At 37.9% G+C, this 23,664-nt stretch overlaps 1 long non-coding RNA gene across 6 annotated transcripts in view; it reads right to left on the reverse strand.

Annotated features, from left to right (window-relative positions):
- Positions 1–23,664, reverse strand: part of LOC113609180 (uncharacterized) — a 278,992-nt gene that overhangs the window by 5,244 nt on the left and 250,084 nt on the right. For all 6 annotated transcript variants that reach the window (XR_003428538.1, XR_003428536.1, XR_003428537.1 and 3 more), the window contains one exon: positions 3,697–3,839. This is a non-coding gene — a long non-coding RNA (uncharacterized LOC113609180). The remainder of the gene's footprint in view (positions 1–3,696; positions 3,840–23,664) is intronic.

Consider the following 23,664-nt stretch of genomic DNA (forward strand, 5'->3'; position numbering starts at 1 on the left):
GCAGGCCTCTCACTGTTGTGGCCTCTCCCGTTGCGGAGCACAGGCTCCGGATGCGCAGGCTCAGCGGCCATGGCTCACGGGCCCAGCCGCTCCGCAGCATGTGGGATCTTCCCGGACCGGGGCACGAACCCGTGTCGCCTGCATCGGCAGGCGGACTCTCAACCACTGCGCCACCAGGGAAGCCCATAACTGCTATATTTAAAGAGAGTTAACCGATATTTATTAAGGATCTTATATGTGCTCAGAACAGTCCTAGGCATTTTGACATAATTAAGCTCACAATTCAGTTTCTTTTACTTGACGTTTGAAATTCTAGATGGAAGTTGAGAGTGGTAATGCACCCAGCTCTGATCTCACTTCACTTGGAATTTTACTTCTTGCTTATGTTAAAAAAAAAATTGTGTCTGAAGGTCTGAAATATACAATTGAGAAAAACTATTTTCCAATGAACCAAGTTCATTGGAGTGTTATTTATTTCTCATTGGCTAATACGTGTCATTGAAAGAGATTGTACGTTCTGGGGAACAGAGCCAAATACGTTAGAAGAGGTTCGTTAAAGTTGGGGTTTGGGTATTAACAGCTGTTATGGGTTGAATTATGTCCCCCTCAAAAGGAACTCTTAACCCCCAGTACCTCAGAATGTGACCCTTATTTGGGAATAGGGTCCTTTACAGAAGTATGCAAGGTCATTAGGGTGAGTCCTAATCCAATATAACTGATGTCCTTATAAGAAGAGGAAGTTTGGAGACAGACAGACAGACACACACACACGCACACGCACACGCACACACACAGAACTCCACGTGAATATCAACGCAGAGAGGTTGAAGTGATGTGTTTACAAGAAAGGAATGCCAAAGATTCCTGACAAACCACCAGAAGAGGAGGGAGACGAGGAACAGATTTTTTCTTATAGCCCTCGGAAGGAACCAACCCATCTGTCACCTTGATCTTGGACTTCTAGCTCCAGAACTGTGACACACTAAAGTTCTGTTGTTCAGGGCATTCAGTCTGTGGTACTTTGTTAACAGCAACCCTCAGAGACTAATATAATAGCTGAACTTTTTAAGGAAGAAGTATTTGATTTAACAAAATCCCAGTAAATCTCCACAACCCAGCTCCAAATCATTTTATTCATATATCTAAAAACTCTCTCCTTTTCTGTCAATTTTATTTTTTATTATTACCATCCCACTCAGTGGCAAAACTCTAGACCTTTGATTTTCTGATGTAAGTCAACGGTGGTATACAAAGCCACTGATTGTTCTCTGTGTAATACCAAAATCACTTTATAATGCTGTAATGGTTTTGGTGATATAATCCTTGGGGCTTAGGCAATCTATAGCAACGGAAAAACATTAACACATGTAAGTAGATTGTATCTTTAAAAAGGCTACTGGCAAGACAAATGGTAATTGGGCTGTTAAAATTCAGAGCAACTAAAATTTTATACTTAATTCGTAGATTAATATAATGATGCCACTATTTCCTTTACAAAGCAATTTATTGTTCCATTGAAGTAGCCAAAGCCTTATGACCTTAAGAAAGGAAATATGGATTAGAGCAATTCATTTTTTTGGTATGAGAGGATTCTGTTCATCCATGAATAAACTATTAATGGTATATAAATAAGATTTTCTAAATCTTGCTTGTAGAAACTGTTTGTTCTACAAACAGTTAATTTCTACTTAATTTCTGAAGATAATTTGACTTTTTGGATGGTATCCAAGATATATGGTTTGGAGGACAAAGGAGCTTCTAAAATGCAAAGGTTAAACTTAAAATAGATTTTTCATTTCTGATTTATGTAACATAATCAGACTGAAGGTAGGTGCAAGAAAAATATAAAGATGAATAAGATACTCCCTAGTTTTAGAAACTTGTGGTTTATTGGATGAGATGAACAACTGTGACCAGAATTACAACTCAGAAATCAGGGCTACAGTGGGGCTGCAAATAGATGTGTGAGGGTCTCCGAAATCATTGTTCAGCTCATGACAAACTCAGTGGTCTTTCTTTTAGGTTGGAGGATGCCCTGTGAATGATAACAGCCTGTAGACAACTGTCCGTGTCCCCAGTCCGAGGAAATTTGAGTAGGATCTACAGTTCTCATAAAGTGTGTCAAAGACTGAATTATGTGTTTCCTTCTAATTCTGCTCTTGCAATGGTTTCTCTTAGTCTCACTGATTCTTCTTACAAGGCCTGAAGGACAGGTAGGTCAAGATATCCAAGCTGGCAATTGGTTCAAACTTGGCAAAAGTTCTGAATTTCTTCCAGAAGGGACTATACTGGTTAAGGAGATTCTTTACTATGAAATCTAAACTCTGTATGAACTTAGAGGTTAACTGTTTGTCACATATGATTGTGATACTGAAGATTCTTTTGTGTCATGCTCTTTACCATTTCAGCTTTGATACATACGTGAAACCAAACTTCTCCTCCTGTTCCTACAATTTCTTCACCTGCTGTTCATGCCACAGAACCGGAAGTCATTCTAATTTCTTCTTTTTCTTGGGTGTTTCTGTTGCGAAACAGTTCTCTGTGGGTGTCTTGCATTTCTGCAAATCTTGCAAGCCAGACATTGAGTGCCCACTGTTCAAGATTGTCTTTACAAGAACGTGTGTAGAATGAAGAGTCTTGAAAGACAGAAGTAGTGTCTCTCTCTGGCACAGCATGCAGATTTGCTCATAGTCTTAGAAGATATAGATAGTATCTTCCTCTAGAGAAAAAGGCATGCATGCTTAATGCTCATGATAAAAATTTTAGGCTCTCTAAATGCAGGGTTCTTTTCCAGTAATGTAATCTGTTGTGTGTGCAAGTGACATCTGGTCCTTCTTTATGGCACCCTATGGACGTGGAGGCTCAGGGTACTGGCACAAAAATGCAGATACTCTGACTACTGCTATTGCTATGAGGATTAAACTCTCCTTTGTCTCTGACACAGGAGACTGTGTCTGCTCTCAGCATCCATGAAACTATAGCAGGTTAAATTGTTAGTTTGGAAGTAGTGTAAAATGTTTGACCTTTTACAATTCTTGACATTTCCCTCACTCGGGTACCCACCCTTTCCCCAAATTGGGCACTGAACTTTATAGCATATTCCCCTTCAAGGCTGTAGAGTTATTCCTTTTATTTGAAAACCAATTTGGTAGCTACTTAATATCCTCCCTGAGTCTTCTCTTGCCCCTCTCTTCTTAATCAGTCCACAATATTACAGCCAGAATGATCTTTCTAAAATGATAACTGTAGATCATTCTTCTGATAAAACCTTGCATCGGCTTCCCAAGGAAGGTGATGATGTCAGGATACTTGCAAATCCCATAGAATGGCATCAAAGAGTTTTCATGAATCATGAAAAATGAGTACACTTTTCCACCTTAACTCTGGGTGTCCCCAAAGTAATACTAAACTCCAATCTTAGCACACTATGGGTTCTGCAGATTCCTAATACTTTTTCATATGTATGCATGCCTTTGCACATGCTAGAACAACCCACCACACTCCTTACCCCATGCTGGCCTGGGAAATCTTATCCATCAGTTGGGAGTAAACCAAAGTTTTCTTCTACAGAGAAACTTTTTCACAGACCCTACTTCCCAATACAACATAGATATATACCTCTTATTTCTATAGCACCTTAAGCACATCTCCAAATTTATATTTATAGCATTGTATCATAATTGTTGGTTTGCTCACCTGTATTATCTACTAAGGAAGAAAGCCATATCTTGTATCCCTTGAGTGGCACACAGTTCCCAGAAAATGTAGGTGCTCGTTAATCCTTTTTAGATACACAACTGAGTATACAATTGATGGGTGAAGCAGAATATAGATTTGTTCTGGAAAGAGACACATACCCAAGTTACTAATATGAAGGTGACTGATGAATTATCTTTTGTGTATGTAGATCAACCTTCCACTACTTGTTGTTTCTGATGATACTGCACATTATCCACAGACAAGAGTTATAAATATCATCAATGAATTGGCCATTCAATAATTTCTTGGCCTCTGTTGACACAGCTGCCCTTGGTCTGTGTTATTAACTTTATGCCAGTCAGTTTGAAAACACTCAAAACAGCGATTGAAACAACTCTACATGAATGAACCCAAGTTTAATAGTAAAAACAGGATATTCCTGAGTTGCGTTGAGGGAAACCTGAGAACTGCATCTGGGAAATGTATGATAAAAACACCCTGATTCTGCTCCTGTTTACCCTCGGAAAGAAGGAACATTCTGTGGCTTCTTCCTAGTGGATTTAAATACATCTGTTTTCTTCCTTCCCAAAGTTGACCTTATGTTCCCAGTTAAGGCAAATCAAAGGAAGCAGGAGGATATCTTATTTGGGGTAGGACGGCCACGTAAAGAAAGGCGAGAACAAGAAACCAGCAGAACACCCTGTGCCCTTCCTTTACCTCTCTGTCCTGTGTATGTTTTCATAGCCTCTCAGTTTCAGTTCACTGGCAGCCCCAGGAAGGAGAGCCAAGTGGGAAGATGAGACTGGGAGAAGAACTCTGAAAAGCAAAACACCCTGGGCTCACTGTTTAACCTAGGAGGCAACTCGACTCCCAAAGGTCAGCTCGTCTCAGGTATCAGCCCACAGGCGTGGATTGGATGGTACCTTCCAAGCTTGGGCACCAGGATGAACCTGTGACGGGTCAGTGTCACCTCATCAAAGTGAGAGGAAAGGGGCTGTTAGGAGTCACTCCAAGGAGAGAGAACCAACCAAGATTCCTACCTGAAAGTAAAACCCTATTCTCTGGAGCAGGGGTGGACATGGGGACAGATACTTCCTCTGTAAGACAGCTTTGAAGTCATCCCTTAGTAAACATTCCTCCTCTCCAAGCTTTGCACACACACTGGGTTACCACCCACAATTCTACCTCTACCACCCAGAAGAAACCCCAAGGGGGAATGGCTTTCCCTCACACTGGGGATGAAGAGGAGGACAGTGGGGACACCCATGACCTTCTGGTGTTGGTTTCCCACTGCCACAGAGCGCTGGTGTTGGAAGGGTCTGCACTGAGTTTGAACTGGCATATTTCTAAAGCCTTTTATTTTTTAAATGAAATATTTATGACAGGAAATCAGGTTAGACATTCCTGAAGCTAGCAAGAGCTTATGAACATACTGTCCTATCCTACCTGAGACAAGTAAATGCAGTTAATTTTCTGAAGGAAGACCCAAATACCTCATTCCTTTACATTTAACCTGAGCCATTGGAGGAATGCAAACACTGATTCGGAGCCAGGCCTCCGGTAAAGGATTACCAGATGCGGGCTACACAAGGAAATTCCTCCCGGCCGCCAGAATTTATACTGCAGAGTGAGCTATGAAAAGAAAGTTTGTGCCCGGTTATGAATATGGATAAAATACATCACTCATGGTCATGGAATGGCAGGCAAAATTGAAAACACATAGTTTGGATCACAGCATATTTTCAAAAATATATTTAAAAGAAAATAAACACAGATTGTGTGTGTTCATTTATGGCTTGAAGTACCTTTGGGGAGAAGAGACATCAACAACTTTTCTTTCCAAACCATGTGCTTTTCCTTGTGCTTTTTAGCACAGAGCTGGACCCTCTGGAAAGGAATAGGGGTCTCGCAGAGTGCATGGTAAGTAGTTTTACTGGCGGGCATTCTACGCCTTTCCTGTAGAAGACAAGGAGCTGAGTCTTTGAGTGTGTCCAGAAAGGACTATGTGGCTTGGGGAGATGTGTTCAGCTCATTCCTATTAGTATTAGTTTACTTCCCCCTCAGTCTCGGAAGGATTTTGATGGCTTCTGCATTTTATACTTTCATCTTTGTTAGATTATTCATGACCATCAACAGTGTATCTATGTTGTTAAGAATCCAGATGAAAGCTGAAAATTTGCCACTCATGTCACACAGAGAGGTCTGGCCTCTAGCAAAACGAAGAAAGAGGAAGAGTTGCTTTTCTACCCACCCCACTTTGACAGCTACTCTCCCTCTCTTCCTGTGGGGGACCCAGTCTGCTAATGGTATCTGAAGGTGCCCAGAGAATCACTCATTTACATACCACCCAAAGACGACCTCTCTGGATTGGAAAGCTTACTTAATTTTCCCCTTCTCTCTTTTATTCTCCTTCCCTCCAGCTAAATTTACCTGCTCTCTTTCCCATCACCTTGAGACCCTGAGATCCACTGTGGGATAGCTAATTTACCTGCTAATACAATGAGTTATTCTGTGGTTGATTCCAGGTAACGTATTTCCATTTAATATGAACACTAACATTTTCATCTCCTCTCCTGCTCACTACTTCATCCCGAGAAACTCCGACTCAGAGCATTTAGCTGCAGCCTTACGAACTACAGGACACACCGCTGTCCTTGATTGTATCACGCACTGACCTGGTACCTAAGAAACGGTAATCCATTATTTGACCAGCACCACCCTATGACATCACCTGATACAAGACTCTGCCCAATTAGAGATGTATTGTGCCCATTTTATTATTGCTCAGCAATTTAAAATAAGAAGTCCACCAATTGTTATCACCTGAATTTGCAAAGTCATAATGTGGAACATGGTTAATGGCTCAGGTAGGAAGATCCAGACGCAAGTTCAGTTCGAACGAGATCAGCTACACTTTGTTTTCTGGTTTTCATTTTCCTGATACCCTGTCCCCATACTGGAGTTTTCTTTGCAAGCAAGACAGAATTGATGAGAACAATAAACATGTCCTGCGTTGGGCCTTCATCCCAGGAAGGAGTCTTCCTTGTTCACGCCAACCTTTGGTTCTGCTGCCACAGAAAGCGTCAACAGATTATGTAAGAGTTCTTCGAATAATTGAGTCAGGGGAAAATATTGTGGCAACTCACTGAGTTAAATGAAAGTCTGTTCCTTTGTTGGTGAAAATTTTGAAGAGGTCAGTTTCTGACCCATGGAACAAGATAGGCAACCTCCATATCACTTCTGTGTTTGTACATTCTATAATACCTCACATTCCATAGGACCCATTGTTGATTGCAAATTAACTGTGTAACTTTTGCACAACTTTGATGTTCTTCTGTTGACCTGTGGCAATTTCTTCTGTATCAAATGCCTCCAGGGTACAGAGCTAGCATCTTTAACTTGTTTTGGGTAGTATTTGACCTAGTGGCTCTTCATACGAGTGTTGAATAAAAGTCATTTTAAGGTAGTGATGCTATGCTTACGTGTGTGATAATGATGTTAATAAACTCAAACCTTAAGACGTGTCACTGGCGTTGTTAGCATATCACTAACTGATACTCTATGATGTTGATTTTCTCTCTCCTCTGCTAGAAAGTAAGATCCAGGAAGGTTTGTTACGGCTATGCCCCAAATGCCCAGAACAGTGTCTTTTTTCTTTTGTAAATTTTTAAACAGATTTATTGAGCTATAATTGATATACAAAGAACTGCACATTTTAATGTGTATAACTGGATGAGTTTGGACATAGGCAAACCATGATACCATCACCACAATCAAGACATAACCAATTCCTCCCAAAGTTTCCTTGTGTCTTTTTATTTTTTATTTATTTATTTTGTGGTGAGAACACTTAACGTGAGATCTGCCTCCTTAACAAACTTTGAAGAGCACAATATAGTATCGTTAAGGCACTGTGCTGTACAGCAGGTCTCTAGAACTTATTCATCTAACATAACTGAAACGTTATATCCTTTGAAGAACAATTCCCCAATTCCCCCAACTCCCAGGACTGGTGTCTTTAATGTAGTAGACATTTAATAAATATTTGTCAGGTGAATGAATGCTTAAAGATAAAAAAACAAACAAACCAAAAAAAACGTTGACGAGGGAGCAATTTCCTCTTCTATATCCAAATTTTAGTATTCGGTCTACTGCAGACAAAGTACTTTTCTCTACCTTGTGCTAGCCCTACTTTCTCTTGACATGAGTCTGTGACTGCTCTTACCCCAGACTTTAATGAATGGTTGACCTACTTGGTACAATATTTTTTTTTTTGATAATGTGGTATTTTTGGAAGGTACATAACTGATAATATTTCTTATCCCTGACACTGATGTGGTAACTACAAAGTATGCCCCAAATATATGCTGTTGTTGCTAAGTAATTTACCAATGTTTGAATAGGCAGCAAAAGAGGATGTTTTGATAGTATTTAGGAGCACAGACAGCAAAATAAACAGTCCATTTTTCTCTCTCAGATCTGCCTTGTTCTTTTATAAATAAATACTTCATATATATACATATATATACACACACATACACATACAGTGTATATAACAGATAATTAGAAAAAACTGTGGTATGTATCTTAATCTAAGAAAGTTAACATTTCCACAAAACTCTTAGGAAAATTAATTAAGATAGAAACGTCTTCCAAATTGCCTCAAAGTTACTTGGAAAGTTTATCTCTATATGAAAAATGGCTTAAATACTGAATTCAGGTCAATTTTCTATGAGTTTTGTTTTTACAGGAGAGAAAAACCAGTCAGGTGGTGATTTATAAGAAGATTTCTAGGCTCTTTTACTGTTGTTTTTACCTGAGGGACTATTTCTTGAGAACCACTTAAATTTCCAAAACTTAATAGAAGACATTTATTTCGCAGCAATTCCAAAAAAGAAATAAAGAGTGGATGTATTTAGGATTGATACAACAATTCAGTTTTATCAAATACTATTGTTTCCCTCCATGGTTTGGACGAAGAGTTGGAATTAAGAGAAGCAGTGTTGTTTGTGGCTGAGAAAAGAAGATTGATGTGTAAGTAAAATTCATTTAAAACTATTTTACTGGTTTATACAACTGATGCACAGAAGTTATGTATCTCCTATAAACATAAAAATGTTGCAGAATGGATTTTATCATCTTTGCAGCTTTGAGTATCTACAGCCATCTTAGAACCAGGTCACTGGTGCCTTTTGGCATCAAAAGGCATCAGTACTCTATCAACTGTGACAAACTCTTATTAAATGTTATGTTTACTCTATGTTGGTAAGAAACAAGATGTTCTCAAACATACAGGAAGCCAAAACATCCAGTTTGAAGTGTACTTTATACAAGAAACATGAGGTCTATGACTCTGCCATTGGACCTTTTTCATTTCATGAACCACAGTTTTTTAGCACGAGGAAGAAATGGCTGGCTAACAGATTACCCATAATCACTTAGACCTATTTAGTAATAAGTTCCTAGTGTTACTTTTTTCATGTGATTTTTCTTTTCTTTTCTGTCCTTTCTTTTCAGTTGAAGTCTGTCCTATATTTGTAAATGGATCAGATAGTCAAACTCTCATAAAGCGTAAGTAGAAAGTTGTAAAGGAATTCATCCTTTTTATAAATTTTCAAGACAATCATAAAATAATCTTGTTTTGGGTTTAAATATAACAAAACCAAGGCTTTCTGTATAATTACAAGTCTATAACTTCATAGTGGCAGGAATAACGGAAATCTTGTTCACCACAAAATACCAAGGACCTAGCACAGTGCCTGGCACGCAAGAGTTGCTAAACAAAGACTTGTTGACAGGTTGGAACATAAGAAATATGTTCTGACCAAAAAGTCAGTACAGGGTTGTACCTTTAGCCAAAAGGAACACCGAGCACAAGCCGTGCTAACTAGAAGTGCCCTTCAAGGAAACGACCAAAAACACATACAAAATTCAGAGAAGTAAACACCTTCAAACATTTTAGTACAGCTTTCTATGCCCAACACCATGTGAAGAATTTTACAAATTAGACATCGGTGGTTTGAATAAATCCAGAGCCTTAATAGCTATTTCCAACTTTTCAAATGTGTAAAACACATTTTTCCTCTCTAGCTTCCAGGAAAGACCTGAAGAATCGTCATCATCTCAGGGATTGTATTCATGGCTTTACTCTCAAGGAACAGACAAAGGAGTGCTGAGAAGCACAACGATTACAACAACAACAAAAAGCCAAATACACAAATAGAGGGTTCAGATACAAAAGACCAAGGTTTAATGTAAACCAGTCCAAAATGGAATAGTTTTGAGCCACCAACCTCTAATCTTAGTCTGTTTGGGCCTTTTATTTTGAATAAAAAGTTGACATGTAGGGCTTCGCTGGTGGCGCAGTGGTTGAGAGTCCGCCTGCCGATGCAGGGGACACGGGTTTGTGCCCCGGTCCGGGAAGATCCCACATGCCGCGGAGCGGCTGGGCCCGTGAGCCATGGCCGCTGAGCCTGCGCGTCCGGAGCCTGTGCTCCGCAATGGGAGAGGCCACAGCAGTGAGAGGCCCGCGTACCGCAAAAAAAAAAAAAAAAAAAAGTTGACATGTAATAAAAATCAGGTGTAGGATAGAAGGTGAAAGATAAGACTGGTGAGGTAGGCAGGGGCTGGAGGAGACATAGGCTGTTATGACAAACTAAGAAGGTTAAACTGTAATTTTAGAAAAATGGTGATCCCTTAGGATGAATATGTTCAGGTGTGTTTTGAGAGTTTTGAGAAGAGATGCAGCGAGAACACTCACACAATCTTTCTCTCCTGGTTCAAAAGTAGAACATTACCCATTTCCTCAGAAGACCTGCGAGAGCCATTCCGGAGAACTAGCTTACCTTTCCTCCCAATGAGAAGTAACTACTGACCTGTATTTATGTCTGCTGTTACTTGAATCTGGGCAGGGGCTTGTGAAAGCTCCAATCAATGTAGTATGTAAAAACGATGCTACGTGACTACTGAGGCTAGGTCATGAAAAGGATGAGGTTTCTAGCTGGCTTTTTCTCTCAGGATGCTTGCCTGGGAGCCTAGTCTTCATACGAGAGAGGCCATATGTAGATGTTCTGGTTGAAGCTTCGGCTAAGCTACTGGCAGACGCCAGCAGCAAGCCTTAAACGTCAGCGAAAGAAGCTTCAAATAATTCCACTTCCAGACTTCAGTCTTCCAGCTGAGGCCCCCAGCGTCATGGAATGGAGACAAGCTGTCCCTACTTTCCCTTTGCAAACTCATGACCCACAGAAACTGTGAGAGAGAATACATGATTAGTTTTAAGCCATGTGTTTTGGGGTAATTTGACATGCAGAAATAGATAACCAATGCACCAGTCTATAGGTCATAGAGATTCTAATGGGTCAACATTTTTAGATCCTGTCAACTCATTTGCAAGATAAGGTACAGATTTATTCTAAACCTTGAAACCATCGTTCACTTATGAAAATTTTTGCTTCAGTAGCTAATTCTACAATGAAAAGGTATTTCATGTGTTTAAGTGAATACTTACATTTCAGGAAAATGTGGGTATGTGTGCATGCTATAAATAGATTTGTATGCTACTATATATTTATATATATGTGTGTATACTACAAATGGACACACACACATATATTTATTTATCCCAGGTTTCAGTAAAGTATATATCTTTACATTTTATAAATAGCGATGAACGCAATCTGCCTTTGGGTAACCTAATAGGATGTATCTGAAATGAGTTCGAAAATTTGCTGGGTAGAGTGGTGAACATGCTGACTTGTGCATATAATTATGCATGTGTGGCATAATTTTCTAAATACTTTCATACGATGGGGTGGTCAGTGATTTCCCTTGTACACTAAGCTCAGCTGCTGAACAAACTTCAGTGGAGACCTTTTGTTCTCTGAATTTGCTGTTGTTGTTCCTGTTGCGACATTGTCATTAAGTTGAAAAACATTTTTTTTTTACATGTTAACTACTGATGAGCAACTTAATATGGGAAAATCTGAAAAGTACACTTAGGATGGGGGGCTAAACTGCTATGAAATACTGTAATTGAAGAAGTCATATGATTTTTGCTTCACTGTTGTGTCAGTGCTTCTAAACCTACATTTCTTTCCATCAGGTGTTGTATTTAAACTTAGAAAACAGAACTGGTAAGTGAAACAGTACGTTAGGGACCAGGAGATCCAATCAATGACTAGTGGATGTGTGGTCTGTAAAACCCACATTATTCCCTTGCTGGTTATTGCATTCAGTGAAGTGGTCAGAAGTAGCTCTTTCATAACAATTCATGCTTCAGAGACTCTCTATGCTGAGGACCATGGTAAATGGAGTAAAAACAAAAGATTTCCCTTTGTAGCTATAGTCAAACTCAAATCCCATCTCTTCTGGAAGATTTTCCCCAATTCCCCTTGATCTCCATTTTCGCTCAGAGTTCTGTTGATAGGCGCTGTGCGATCTGTCTCTGTCTTATCCATCATTCTCTTCTCCGATTCCTGAATGCATTGTAATACCCTCACTGCTGCCACATCTCTGTGAGCAAGAAATGCCTCTCACTTCTTTCCTGTGCTTCAAGGTACCAAGTTTAGAGCTTAGAACACATCAGCCAGCGAGAAGAATAATTGCTTTTGGCTTATTAGTTTGAAAACATGACCAAAGAAAAATGCTTTTAGAATCAGATAATTATAATAATGATACTTGCAGTGCATATATTTAATAATAGATTTTTCCTTCCCCAAATTCAAAGTATTTTCTCATTGGCCTCACAGTTTGCATGCATCAGAATTAACAGGTTACTTAGGCCCATTGCCTTTTAAAATAAATGTTTTCAAAAACTGTTGGGGAATAGTAGACAAATTTATGAAACTATTTGAGAAATTTCATACAGTAAGCATTTTCTTGAGTGATTATGAATTATTGGGCCCCAAGCAAGGCATGTTTTATGTGGAAAGAGGGTTGGATTAATTAATTTCTGAGATCTTTTCCAGCTCTTAACATTCTGACACTTCTTATCGAACAGCAAGGGCAAATCTCACATCCTGCTAGTGAGTGCCTTTCGATTAAATATATCTGCTTGGATATGTAGGTCTATAAATGCCATGCTCAGCAGCAAGGTGGCATTTGAAAAGCCAGCTTTCCCGACTTTCTTGAACCTGTCCACAGCAGAGCTCCGGTATGTCTTCATTTTTCACTGATGAAGGACTGTCTGAAAGATGCTGTTTACCAAAACATTCTTTTGCTGATTGTCTGCATCCCCTGCAGGGTTCAAGTGAGGGGTCTAAGAATTTGGGAAGGTTAAGGCGGTGATGGGTGAATGAATCCTTTCTCCCCATTCTAGAGGTCATCCTTAATAAGACCATTCTTCTGTGGGAGGTAGAAAGGAATCTGATGGTGCCTGTTTGTCTTGGCAGCCTGTGCCCTGAAGATGCACACATCCAGAGAGTGGCAGAGAGCTATTTTTCCAGGCCAAGCCTAACTTGTCTTTGCCATAACACTGTGGGGAGCTGCAAAGGCAAGCCACACAGGCCTGTCCCCAACCTGTGAGAACAGCCCGCTGCTTCCAGAGATACCATCCCTAAAGCACCTTTCATCCATCAAAACTTCATTTTAAAAATTAAGGAAAGAAAATTCGAAGAGATTTAGTTTTATCCCTGTGGTCAACGTTATCCAGGAGATAAAGACTTTCCTCATCATTATTATCAACAACATTCACAAGAGCAGAGGCAGTAAATGGCCACTGGACACCCAGAGAACTTATGTCTCTTCATTAGATTCTTTACAATCCTTAGAATATCCATTTATCACTGTCCTTGACTCTCATGAGCTTATTGTTCTGAAAGCCTAGATCCAAATGGATCTCAAAATTAGTTCTCTACCCAGAAATGAGTAGTATTATGTTGTTGACATAAATCTCATGGTTTAGAATTCTTCACAGATCACCTTTTCAAATCCCAGAGTCTCGGAATATAAGGTATCACAATAGTTTACATCCAGAAGACACATGAAGAAAAGATTTTAAGGACTTCTATATTAAAGTGTATAAAAGTCTTTCATACAGAATGTACAGCTGCCTACAAACCATGAGCACCATACCTTAAGAATAGAAAAACTATTCTGGAAAAATGTGTTAACAATTCTCTGTATCGTTTAATCCTCTTTATTTCTTTTTTCATAGCATCCTCTGATTTTTCTTTCTTTTTTAAAAAATAAATTTATTTATTTTATTTGTTTATTTTCGGCTGCGTTGGGTCTTCGTTGCTGTGCGGGCTTTCTCTAGTTGCGGTGAGCAGGGGCTACTCTTCGTTGTGGTGTGCGGGCTCCTCATTACCGTGGCTTCTCTTGTTGCGGAGCACGGGCTCTAGGTGCGTGGGCTTCAGTAGTTGTGGCACACGGGCTCAGTAGTTGTGGCCCGCAGGCTCTAGGGTGCAGGCTCAGTAGTTGTGGCGCACGGGCTTAGTTACTCCAAGGCGTGTGGGATCTTCCAGGACTAGGGCTTGAACCCATGTCCCCTGCATTGGCAGGCAGCTTCTTAACCACTGCATCCCCTGGGAAGCCCTGGTTTTTCTTTTATGTTACTGTTACTACTTGATTCTGAATGCACAATACCTATGTATTCACTGTTTAACTTAAATGGTTGATGGAAATTTCTGGTATTTTTTAAGGAGAAATCTCTTTCAAACTCTGTTCAGACTTCTGTTAGTTTCAAATTAGTAAGTGGGTGTGTGTCTTTGAGAAGAGATTTTTCCATTTACAGAGAGCTCTACTAGTCATACGGAAAAGTTTTTCTTCACGGAAGGGTATAGATGTAAAAATCCTAATAGCTAGGCTTTAATCAGCACGCTGACTATCATGCCAAGCACTATACTATTTTATGTGCATTAACTCATTTAAACTGCACTACAAACCTACAGAATAAGCACTACGAGCATCCTCACTTTAAATGAGACAAAGTTTAAGTAACTTGCCCCATCACAAAGGGAATACATTTTGGAGATGAGATATATTTATATATAAGCATAGATAAAGTAGTGAACTAACTTTACATTTTTGTGACATCATATTTAGGATTTTTATTTTTTTAAAAAACCGTGAAACAAGTGTCTAGTTATTCTTCTGCCCATGGAAGGACAGAACAATGAGGAGACCTGTTGTGAAGGCTGTAAATACTTTAGAGCTATAGAGATCCTCTCAGAACCATGTAAGGCCTCATAAATATCTTCTCTAATTTCAAGAGTCTGGGGTCAACAGAATATTTCTAGGTCTAGGACATGACCCAAGACTCAGCCTTCTGTTTAGGTGTTAGTTCAGTGGCTAAGAACCTGGGTAGTCCTGGGTTCATATCAAAGCTCTGTCACTAACTAGCTGTGTAAATTTTGGTGAGATATTTGCCCCTCTACGCCCTTCATCTATAAAATGTATGCTTGGGATGGAGATTTGTAGGATAATGAATAAATAAAAGAAGTGTTAAGCTCAGTTCTCAATAAGGGTTGGCTATTACAAATGGTCTTAGGTGCAATTTTATTCTGTGTCAGGCTTTCATAGATAATGTTACCTAAAGCTATGTATTTCAAATTACTGTTCATGACACATTCGTGGGTAGTGAAAACAAACAAATAATTTACATGAATAAAGTAGAACAGACCATATTGAAGAGCACTATATAAAATAAGCATGAGCATACTATACAATATGGTGCCTATACTTAACAATACTGTATTGTACATCTTAAAAATGTGTTAAAAGGGTAGATCTCATGTTAAATATTCTTCCTAGAATAAAAAGAAAGAAAAATGAATATGATAAAATAAAAAATAAATTTAGTTCCCAGGGGAAAAAAATAAGCATGAGTATTCTATCATGAAAATTTGTGTCAGGTTATATATGGGACCTGGGGTAAGATATACTTCTTAATGTGAGTCGAACTCCAAAAAGCTAGAAAAATACTGATCTAAAGTTCACTCTGTTAATTTGTTTAGTCTGATAAAAATGAACCTCTGTTTTGGTGGAAAGTTGGGGGAGTCCAACATGCAAAATACCAAGTGGCCCAGCCATTTTCATTTTGGTGTTGTTGAATTATATTTGCCAGGAATAGAGTGACTAAACAAAATGGAAGAGGTTGTTGTGTAGGAATTATATTATGTGATTTAACTTTACAAGAGCCAATGGTTTGACAAGATTGGCCCAGGGTCTGTGATTTAATTGTGTAAAATTGGGTATTTTGTGCCAGATGTGTCCCATCCAAGAAGAAAGCATTGAGACATAAATCACAGATTCCATGAAGTTGTAGCAAGGCTCTATTGTTGAAATAAGGGTGCCGATATATAGAGAATGAAAAAATGAACAAGTCAATTCTTCTTCCTCTTCTGCATCTTTGTCTTTCCTCATGAATGGGTTTTATATCATATAATAGTATACCTTCTAAAAATTAGCTTCAACCAATTTGTGTTAACTGTATCAAGCAGATGAAGGGGATTCCTGATGAAGTGGTTAAAATCAATTGCATAAACATTCTTGGTAATGAATGAAAACAGTCCAAGAGTATAGGGACCTGATTCTTTCACCTTTCCCAGCTCCAGGGAATTAAAGTCTCACATAACATGGGTTTCCTCCAGTGTTTTCCACTTCAACAGAAGTTTTCTTTGTAAGACTCCTGCAAGTAACATACCGATGGGGCTAAAGGAATGACTTTTAAAAAATCTGTTCTGTTTTTTTCCCAGATTTTTCAAATATATTAGCTTTGGTTTCAGCTCATCTTTCCCACAGAAAAAGCGGGGGAAAATGTGCTTGTTTTCATCTGGCCTGGGCTGTGATGTTTTCCTTCAGGACAGAGAAGAGTTGAGAGGGCATGTGTCTGGGTCACAAAGACAGATCTCAGCTGTGTTTTTCAATGTACGGGTAGGTGGTCTCAGTCCTCCTGGCAGAACACAGTAGTCATATAATAAAAATAACTCCAGGGACAAAGTATCTTTGTCAACCTTCCATCAAAGACACTAGTTGCTCCTCTCCTAACACGACAAGGTTGTTCTCTTCAATATGACAACCCCAAATCCTGCAGAGTAAGCAATTCTAAATGAGTCCCTCCTTGAAGAAAAAACAACAACAACAAATGAAAAAAAATTCTTTAAGATGTGTAAACCACATCAGTGATACCTAGAACCGTATCCAAGTTGCAGAAATACCTTGTGAACAACACAAGAACCACATCCATGACCCATAGCTATGGTGTTACAGGCTATTGAGAAAACCACATGCCTGTCACATAAAATGTATATAAAACACCAGAATTACATAAGCTAGGCTGTATTTGGCAACTGATAAGGAGTAAAATTCTGCCAATCATCCCATTCGTAGAAATGAAGCCATAACAATTAAATTAGATGCACCATACTCTTCTACAGAAATCTTTTATATGATTTATGTATGTAGAGATTTCCGATTATGCAAACTGTGGCCTATAAACTGTTAGTAGCTTGGTGAAGGTACTTAGCAGCCTTAAATAGTTCTACATGGAATAACTAATTTATTAGTATATTTGTATGATAATATGTTTCTTTCATCCTGTTTACTTCTGCTCCATTTCCATGCATTGTTTTTATATATGGCAAAAAGAAGCAAATAAACTGGATACTGAATTCTCAGTTGCCTAGACATTGCATGTATAAATGCTCATTAAAGGATATGACAGAACTGAGTTAGAATCTGGGATGCAAATGTAAAAAGAAATGGCCCCTCTCCAAAATTTAGGGAGGAAGACGGATTGAAAGATGACATAAGTAATATTGTAAGGTGCTTATATAAGGGGTATGCCTAATTCATATATTTCTTATGGATGCTTCTATAGCCTAGTTAAAAGAAGCATACGGGCAAAGTAGAAGTTTCTGTGTTAAATAACTCCAAGAGCATAAAATATTATCTGCTATTTTGAAGTGTGGGGTCACTATTCAAATACAGCATAATTATTGGACATTATATCTGTATCTTCACCATCATATTTTTACTTGTACATATACTGTGATTTTAATGATTTTATGACTAAACTTTGCCATAACAATTATTCAAATTTAAGTAACACCCAGATGTCTTAAATACTACTACTTACATTCGTACTAGTTTCTTAAAAGGCAATTTAGTTCTACATAATCTACATTATAAGTTCAATCCTTGGCAACCTAATAATTTTTCTTTTCCAAGGCCACAGAGAGCAGCCTTGTCCTAGCCAGTCGTCTCATAAATGTAGGTCCTTCACCCTACCGTAGATTAGATAGGGAGTCAAGATAGAGTTCCATCACCAATGCTGAGCACACTGCTGAAATCCTAGGATTTGGAGACAGAGGGGTCTAAATAAGAACATTTTCATATTGTTTCACTGATTATCAACAATCGAATAAGTCAGAGATACTGAACCAAAAACACGTGGGCAAAATATGCCTACATAATTTGTAACTCAAGAAACACCTTTCTTGAGGCAAAATGCATGTATTACATGAATCTCTGAGAATCTTAGTATTTAGAGATAAAATGGAGTTTTGCTGTGCCTCCACGTAATACATGATTTCTATTTTTACTGTTTGGTGTTTCGCCCAGTGTGTTTCTCAAAGGTGACAGTGATAAGCTTCTCTTAATGGGGATTCCATGATCTGAGAGATTGCATCAATAGGAAGTTTATCCCAGTGTGGTTCTCATGTTTTTAACCAGACATTTTTGAGGTCTTGATGTAGTCCAACTATTTCTGTGTGGACCACATGAATTTTATGGGAGTCGTTCCATTTATTTTTATTTAGGGAGGAACCTGTCAGGAATTCCTTTTACCACAGAGCAGACACTTTTTTGTGATTACTCTTTGTGCTTTGTAGAATAGTGATGGAGCTCTTGATGTGTTAGAAGTCCAACAGAGTCGAGAATTTAAAGGTCACAGAAGAGAATGCAAAGGTTTATATGGAAGAGAAAACAGTTTCTAGCTTGGCAGTTGACAAAATGAAAATTATGAGTTTTGGTCTCATGATTCATTGCTAGTTACACAGATACTTCAATTATTTTAACGCTATTGATTGGCAAATTGGGTAAAAAAATGAATCAATTCACTGAAAAATTATTCACACTGGTGATTTAATCCCTCGGAGATGAAACAGTCATTTGGCTGAAATTCTTTCATCACTTTTATATCATTTGTTTTGACATTTAGAGGTAAGAATCTAGAGTGTCAAGGAAAAGTCAAGTCTAAATGGAAAACAACCTAATTGTATTTTGATTAGGTTATTAAACATAGAGGCTAAAATATAAAGATATTAGGGCAGGAAATATCATTGATAGCTCTCTGTTTAGAAGATAGTTTAGAGGATATTATATTACTCATATCATTTAATCCTAAGGGGAAAATGGCAAGGAGGGAAAGGAGAATTAAAATTTTTCTTTCATCAGCATTTTCTCTGACCTCACATAACTGCTCTCATCATATTCATCTCCTCACAGACCTACAGATGTCCTATTTATTTTTCTTTATCCCTGTGTTTTTTGTTCTCTCTGTCAAAAATGCTTCCCTTTTCCTCTCTGTTGGTCAATATCTAACCCGCTCTTCAAGTCCTCATCCTTCATAATACCTTTCCTCAATCTTTTTCTGCTATGAGCCAGAATTCTCCAAAATAGAAGAATCGGAGTATTTGTTGGTCTTAAGACTTCAATAGATGCAAGTATCTTGTGAACCAGCGTCTTGGTTATCTCACAATAAAATAGCTCACTACTTCCAAGGCATTCAAAAAAGGCTAATGTGATAAAAATGCAAGGAGAGACAATAAAACAAAGGAAAAGACAAGTAGCAGAAAAGTGTTGGCAGTGAATAAAGAAACTAAACCTGTAGATCAAGTGAAAGTATAGCTTAAAAGAGACAGACAAACAGCATGTGAAGCAAACAAAAAATTATGAGACAGGAAAAGAAACTGGAAGTAATGTAATACAAAACCAAAAGAAGAATTAGTCAATAAAAGAAGACTCACAGTTATCATAGATATTGGAATTACCAGACAAGGATTTTAAAAGATAACCATGACAAATATGTTAAAGAGCCTTATGGAGAAGTGAACAACATGCATGAATAGATGATACATTTCATCAGAAAAATGGAAAATGTAAGATGGAAATTATAGAACTGAAAATATAATGTCAGAAATAAATTTATCTGTGGACTTATCAGTAGACTGGGCACAGCTGAAAAAGGATTAGTCATTTGAATTTAAAGACTGATCAATAAAATTTATCCACACAGAAACACGAAGAAAGAAAGAAAGAAAGAAAGAAAGAAAGAAAGAAAGAAAGAAAGAAAGAAAGAAAGAAAGAAAGAAAGAAAGAAAGAAAGAGAAAGAAAGAAAGGAAGAAAGGAAGAAAGAAAGAAAAGGAAAACAGCAAAAATTAATCAGTGTCTGAAGATCTGTGATAGGATTCAAGTTTAGTGAACCCCAAGCAAGATAAATATAGTGCAAAACCAAAACTAAATACACCATAGTCAAACAGCTGAATGCTAATAGTAAAGTGATTTTTGATAGATTATATTCAAGGAAATATAAAAGCTTGTGGAGCACACTTTTCCGCAAGTAGCACATAAGTAAGTTTTCAGGTAAAAACCTCCTACTTCCAACTATGGGAATTGTCTGCATGGACTGCTAGACGGGGTTTCCATGGACCGCATTTGAAACTAAGTCTTAAGAGGTGGGAAGGCTGAGATGAATGGGAAATTACATAAACAAGCCACATTGGCTGTTTCCAAATTGGTCCCCCATAAACTAATCTTAGTCTAGCAAGCAGAATGATCTTTTAGTCTGACTCTCACCCAACTTCCATCTATGTTCCTCCATAAACTAATCTCAGTGTAGCATCCAGAGGGATCCTTTGAAAATTTAAATCAGATGGTGATAATTCCATTCAAAACTCAAAGCCTTACCAAAGCTTACAAGGTCCTCTACAATGTGACCCTTATCACCTCTCTGAAGCTCTCTCCATCCTTCCCACCATTCAAGTGACCGGGTTTATTTGCTGTTCCTCAAACATACTAGGCATCCTTTTGCCTTACAGTCTTTATTCTAACTGTTCCCTTTGACTGAAATTTTTTTCCCGCAGATGTCGGCAATGCTGGTGACTTCCTCATTGTCATATTTTCTTAAATTCACCTTCTCAGTGAGGTCTTCCCTGACCAACCTATTGTGTTCCTCTTGCATCCTGGCACTCCATATTCCCCTTTCCTGCTTTTTTTATTATCTAGCATTTAATACCATCTGATACAAATATTATATATTCTACTTATTTGTTTCTTTACTCTCTGTCTCGCTTTACTAGAATTATGTTTTTGCTTACTTTACTCCTTTATCCCTTGCGATCTTCTGAATAGTACTTGACATATAATAGGTAACCCATAAATATTTGTTAAATACATTAACAAAATAAGAGATAGTATAACTGTTGCATGGGGAGAGGAAAATTTAAGAACAGATTTGTGAGTGATTCAATAGAAACTTCTGCTGGGGGAAAATTTTTTAAAATCTATTTCTCCCCTAATACTCTAAAAAAAATCAGTTCAGTCTCTAGTTTTATGAACCTCATATTCCCTATCCATAAATTAATAATCATAAAATACATGTGTCGCAGGGATGTTGTGAAGACTAAATAAGATAAAAGAGCACGAGGCACCAAAATACAGTTCTTGTCATGTCTTCACATGGAGAAGGGTGTCTTCAATATATATTGTTCCCCATACCACTTTTACTTACCATCATCTAAGGAAATCCTCAAATTATCCCAAGAAACACACATGGGACAGTATTACTCTCCTCCTTATGGGGAAAAAAAGCCCGCCTAACCCACCCGCCCACCAACCAAACAAACACAGTCAATAATAAAAACAAAGTCTAAGGTTTCCTTTGTGGTTTTCAAAGATATTTTGCTTGTTTGTTTTGACTCTAATTTTGAGAAATCAGCTGATCTTATCCAAATTCTAAAAAGATAATTTATAAAATTATTTACATGTATATAACTTATAAGCAGATGTTTGCAATCCATTTCTAAACTTATCTCCACATATGTAGCTATTTCCAGTTATGCATTAGAGATGCTCATCCAAAAATAAGTTGCTGGATTTCTTAAATATGAAAGACAAATTGGTAACATGGTTACCCAAGATTTTGTGAAGTTTCTGATTATTTTGGAAAGTGGAAAAGAATTGCAGAAAGAAAATATAAATATTATGTTAACTATCCTAATATGTCCCTAGAGTCATACTCTGATGTCAACAAGGCATGGGTGAAGTGATTTGGATTCTTAACACCCAGCCTAAATGAATTAACCCTGGATTTGTAAGATTTGTGTTCTTTTTCTATGTATGGAAATATTTTTCATCTTTTAGGGTCCTCTGAACGCTGATAGTTTCAATTCCATGTTCTGGGTTTGGTCCTGGGAAGAGATTTTAACAGAGTTATCATTTCTATGGAATATCAGAGGTTCATTGTCATGAACTTTAAAGCAGATTTTAGCATTTCAGCCTCATTAAAAGCCGTATACCAAGATTACAGAAGTATTTGAGTCTTTCCCTCTTAGTACACCTCTGAGGAGGAAACCAAGCTTAATGTAATCATCTTCTTAAATTTTTTTCGAAAGATATGTTCTTTGATCAGCTCCTTCGAGCTCAGTAAGAACATCTTGAGTGGCTTGACAATGCGGATGAGGAAAACCAATGTTGTTCTCAAGCACATGGAACATCTGGCTTGTCCATGGACTCATCCTAACTCCTTTGTGTAGGGCCTACTGGCTCCCATTTTGTTTGTGATTCTTGAGTTCAAAAAGCCATTAAAAATGTTATATAGTAAAGACATAATGAAAACCTTGGGAAAGGATTACTGTTAATCTTTGGCATGAGAAACCAATTAAAACTTTATTTTTAAAATCAACTTTACGCCTTATGCAGGTTATCTGTTGGCACTATAAGAATATTCCCTAATGCCCAAGGATTGACTGAATGGGGGAGAGAGACATGATCAGTAGAGCAAAGGCAAGAGAAGGGAGATACGCTGAGTGAAATTGTGCCAGAATTTTTCTTTGATATAATGACACTCAAACAACTATGCATCTAATTCCCTTAAAGAGCTCTTTTCCTGTAATTCCCGTGTCTCTTCCCACTTTGACCTTTTTCCTCTATATTTCTCTTGCTATCCAAAAGATTATTTTGTTGTTCCCCCACCTTTTTTTTTTCTTTTACTGAAAGAAGAAAATGAACAACCTTCTCCTAAATCAGTTCTCTTGAATAATTTTGTCCCATGTTCTATTTTTGTTTTCCCTTGCAAGAAGTCAGAATACTGTATTTGATCAAGAGAGATATGTATTGGGAGAAATCTGACCATTCTTGGCTGCTGTTATTGGGGGAAACTTCTTATTTTTTCCTGTGTCACTTAGAGGGCAAATCAAACCTTTTGGGAAGTGGTATATCTCTGTTCATTGTACTTAGTTATTTGGGACACAGGATTTATTAAGCATTCTGCCTGTTCTTCAAGGGAATTTTACTTTCTATGTGTTCAGAAGTTTGAGTATCCGGATCTCATTGAGAAATAAGTTAAATGTCAAATGAACGCATAAGAACATTGGCAGGTAATCCCAGCTCTGTCACCAGCTATGTGAATCCAAGCAAATTAGTTAAACTTTCTAGGCCTTGCCTTTAAAATAAGGACTTTTGAATACGTGTTTAAAGTCATGCTGAGTTCAAATGTATATAATTTTGAATATGGAGAGACAAAATTATGAAAGAAATGGGCTTCAATTTGCTATGTCGTGCCTTTGTACTGTATTTTTTCTAATTTATGACATGTAACCTCTCAACAGTATCTCAGTTTTTCACCTTAGGAAAACCCAGAATAATAATATTGACTTCAGAGGGGTTTTCCCTCCTGTATATACTCTTAGATAATGTTTAAATAATATAACATACAATTGACAATCAAGACCTTAAAGGCAAAT

Source organism: Aethalodelphis obliquidens, unplaced genomic scaffold, assembly GCF_003676395.1.
Source record: "Aethalodelphis obliquidens isolate GAN/ISIS:26980383/991018 unplaced genomic scaffold, ASM367639v1 scaffold3, whole genome shotgun sequence".
Lineage (NCBI taxonomy): Eukaryota > Metazoa > Chordata > Mammalia > Artiodactyla > Delphinidae > Aethalodelphis > Aethalodelphis obliquidens.